Source organism: Frankliniella occidentalis, unplaced genomic scaffold (assembly GCF_000697945.3).
Source record: "Frankliniella occidentalis isolate FOCC.00 unplaced genomic scaffold, Focc_3.1 Scaffold414, whole genome shotgun sequence".
Taxonomy (NCBI): domain Eukaryota; kingdom Metazoa; phylum Arthropoda; class Insecta; order Thysanoptera; family Thripidae; genus Frankliniella; species Frankliniella occidentalis.
Window position 1 is genome coordinate 27061 of NW_026267535.1, and position 4566 is coordinate 31626.

Sequence of the window (4566 nt, forward strand, 5' to 3'; positions counted from 1 at the left end):
CAGTACGACCACATCCCCACTCTGCGAGATCCACCACTGCGGAAGGGTTACACACATACATACACACACACACGGCGATATCTTGATAGCGGCAGGAAATACGGGCCGGTCCTGCATGGCTGTAGCTATAAATCTAACCGTGTATTTTCTGTCATCGCCGGCCTCCCAGCGGCCACGAACTTTCGCCACGTAAGAAACAGAGGGAAAGAGAGAGAGAGAGAGAGAGAGAGAGAGAGAGAGAGAGAGAGAGAGAGAGAGATCAGTAAGCATATGAGACGTCGAGGGACAATGATGCACTATAAGCACTGCAAACGTTCGGAAGGAACACGAAGGTCAGGTATCAAGTGGAGGCGAAACTGAATATTATCATATTAATATTTCTCATGCAGAAGTATGTGGCTGCAAATTTCGATTTTTTTTCAGCTCTACAGCAGACCTTTTGACAAACCCTGTAATGCCAGCTCAAGATTCAGACAAGAAACCGACACATAAGTTGGTGGTGATGGGAATTCCCGACGAAAAGATTTCCTCTCGCGTCAAATATTTTTCTCCAGTGTAGGTCACGGAGACTGGCCGCCATAGGGTTCCCCGCCTTGTCACAAACAGGCCAGCTACCCTGGCAAACCAGCGAGGCAAAGCCCCGGTCGCACCAGAGCACGCCTCGTGGGAGAGAAGTGGGAGAAGACGGTGGGGGGGGGGCAGCGCTGGGCAGCTCGGAAAAGGAGGATGAGAAACTGAGAGAAATAAGTCAAGAAAAGGGTGAAAAAGTGATTTGGATGTGGATGGCGCTGCGAGTAATCCCTGCGGGCCATCTGACGACACGAGCAGCACGATGTGACGTCGATGCACCGCCTGTCCCGAGCAGACGACACCGCGCCGTAGCTGCAGGAGACGGCTATAGAGAGAGAAGGAGCGAGAGAGAGAGAACAGCTTCCGACTGGGGGAGGCGGCCGGGCCCCCCTTGCTTGCAGCGATATTCGGTATGGCCGGCACGATTCTTATTTCCCCTTTGGAATTATGAATTGATTCTAATCGCGCGGGGGACAACACATTTCGACCTGTCTGCCGAGCTTGTGCCCCTCTCCCCCTCTCTCCAGTGCCACCACTTTGTCAGCAGTCCCGTCTGGGCGCGGCGCAGGTACACATTTGAATGAGCGCCCCCCCTCCCCTTTTTGTTTGAGCGTTGAGTGCGTGCGTGCGAGAGATAAAGCAGCAGGCGCTTCAGGGAGCACACGCGCGCCTGTTCAAGTCGCTTGGATATTCAAAAAGCAGTAAATTGCTTGATGCAGACTAGTGTCGCCGAACCCTTTTAGTCGGGCCTTATAAGTACTGGGCTTAACTACAAGCAAGACAGGTTCATAAAACCCATTTGTGCAAAAGGCTTGCAAAGAACAAGTTCGTATTGCGAACCATTTCCTTTGCAGCTTGCAAAGAATTTTGAAGCATTTTTATACAAAAGTGTTTCTTTGAAAGCTAGAAAATTCTTTGAAACATAGCTTTGCATGCATTTTACAGTGTAGTTCTACAGTTTAAACTAAGTGGTTTATATAAAGTAAAAAATGGCCGATTTTATTTTGTAGGAAAGGAGGAAAACTTGTGCACGGTAAAAACAATGTCTCATATTTTGAGGAAAAAGGTAAAACTTTGAGGGACTCCCATGTTTGAAGAGGAGTCCTCCGATCTCGCCTCAGATTTTGAGGAATCTTCTCAGAAAATGAGGAAAAATCCCACATTTTTGGAGGAAACTTCCTCGAAATCTGAGGAGTTTTCGTCCAACCAGACGAATTTCTCAAAGTTTTTCCCTTTTCCCTCAAAAAATGAGACATTGTTTTTACCGTGTGATGGAACTTCTTGTGATTAAAAAATATTTTCAGATTCTGAGTATATCCCTGTATGAAAAGAGAGGGAAATTCCCGCATGTCTTTTGAGAGGTTTCTTTAAAATATGAGACGGTTTCCTCAAGTTAAGTAGTGTTTATTATTTATTTTTTTCCTCAAGAAAAAAAGGTCACACATTTGTTAAAACCCCGTGCAGTTTCACAATAACGCTTGCAATGGTGGGCTATGGGCGCGACGGGTGCTTCAGAAAGGTGCTCGGTGTGAAGGGCGCGGTCGAGTCCGGCAGGTGGCGGCGGCGTGGGGCAGAGTGCGGAGGAGGCCGGGCCGGGCGTGGACACGCTCCCCCGGGTGGCATGCGTTTCCATTAAAATACATTATTTATAGCAGAGGGGTGGGGCGGGGGGCGGAAGGGGTGCGAGCGGGAGATAGAGGGGGAGGCTGGGTTACCCCTAATCAATAATTGTGGTCCAGCCGGTAGAGCCGAGGGTTTAGGGGTGTCAGCGAGGGGTGGCGGGGCCGCCCCCCGCACCGCTCTATGCTTGCGTGCCCCAGATTTGCGAGAGCGCCCGTCGATGGCTTTTTGCATAGGAATACAAGTTCGCAACAAACGGAATCAAAGTCTTTGCGGCAAGTAATTACGAAACGGTTACCACCACCACAACGACGGGGTGGAAGAGCTGCCGTTCACCGTGCGATCGTGAGGAGGGGATATCATCGACTGGCCGAATAAGTTGGGTAAAACTATTGCCGCCTCGATTGCCGCATTGCAGCCCATCAACTCCACATTTCAGGGGGCCGATTGAGAACTGCGCCGCTATCTGCGAAGAGTCGACTCTCTCACACAAACAGCAAAGAGTCGAGACGGCCCTCCATTGTTGGCATGCAGTCTTTTGAAAAGGACACAACAAACGCTGCGCTTCCGTTACGGGCCGGAGCAATCGGCGGCGTCGTGACGAAGTCGGACGCGGACAGAGAGAGACGAAAAAGTTGAGATTACACATTATTGGGGGACTCGCAGGCGGCATCAATGATGCTTTCCGCGGCCGCGGGGAAGTGAATCTTCAAACAGTGAACTGTCTAAACTGTCGGCAGAAACTGCTGCAAACAGAAATATAAAAAAACAAAACAATTCTAGTCAAACAACGTAAGCTCACAACTCAAATAGGAAGGACGGCCAGAGCGGCGGCAATTAAAACGCGCGCACCACACACACACACGTCGCAGGGCTTTGGCCGCGCTGATTGCGAGTAGTAGTAGCCGGGCGCGCTGCGGGCGGGACGCGCCGTGTTTAGCGTGCTAATGACTGGCCGGCATGCGGGCGCCGCCCGGCCGTGCGGTCAGGGCACGCCCGCCGCACAGGCGTGCACTGCGGGACTGCCCACCTGCAGGCCTGCAGGCGCTCCGTCATCGGCTGCCGCTCAAAGGGAGCCGGGCCGGCGCACACACACGCGCGCGCGCGCGCGCCGGACCTCCTCCAGGACCAGGACCTGTGGCTCTCGACGACCGACGAGGTCACCGGAAACCCTGCAAGTGTGAGTAAGTTGCACACTTGCAGGTGTGTCAACGCCATTCGTACACATGGTGGAACAAGTGTGTGAGTTTCAAAAGAAAATTCATACTTTCTTTGCTTCCTTTATTCGTGTAGGAATCGGCATTGACACGCCAGCAAGTGAGCGAAACTCACACACTGATTGCGTTTTCAATGCAGCCGCGCACCGGCGGCGGTCACCTTCGATCCAGACACACGGCCTCCACGCGGCGGGGCCCCGAGCCCCCGCCCCCACAAGTTCCTCCAGCAGGGAAGGCGGCCTCTTTGGAAACTCCCCCGCACCACCGCCACAGCCTGTCACCGCCCCCCACCACCATCTTCTTGTCCAGACCCCTTCAACTCAAAGTGGCGCACATTTCAGGCCGGGCACAGCAAGAAGTGGCGCGGACGGCGGCGCGGTCCGTGTGGCGGTCAGGGTGGACCCTCCGCGTGGCCTCTTCGGGTGGGCGCCTCCACATGGGCTGAGCCGGCACTGCGCTCGATGACAGCTCGGTCCATAACGACCTTTCCCCCCCTCCTCATTTCCGAGCCATTACTCAGAAATTTCGTGGACCTTTATTTTCCCACAACCGAGAAAACCGCCGCCCCACCACAAGTGCAAAACATTTTAATTTAGTGCGCTTTTGTGTCAATTGGGTTTCTATAAACTCAGAGGGCGCTTGTCAAGCAGGATTAAAAAAGAAAAAAAAACAGTACGACATAAATATATTTAAACATTTCTCAGATTGATTGCATACAGTATTTTGTGTCAGGAACATAATATGCATGTAAACAGAAGCTAAGGGGGGTTACAACAGAATATATTATTGCTACCAATTTTAACGTAACTCACTTTAAAACACAAACGAAAAACAGTAATTATGCACAAAACACGCAAAAGGAAACGAAAATTAACTTGCCACTATCAAATGATATGGCTGACGACATGTGCGCTCAAACTTGACATGTCAGTAAAGTTCTCATTGCACAAATCACACAGAAATGCTTGCTCGGCTGTGTGCCCCTTGCTGACGTGATAGTTAAGGTCGGCTTTAGTGATGAAGCGCTTTCTACATGTACTACATGCGTATGGTCGCTCACCTGTGTGGAGTCTCACGTGGCGAACAAGGGCACATTTTTGGGCGAAGCGCTTCCTACATGTATTACATGCGTATGGTCGCTCACCTGTGTGGAGTCTCA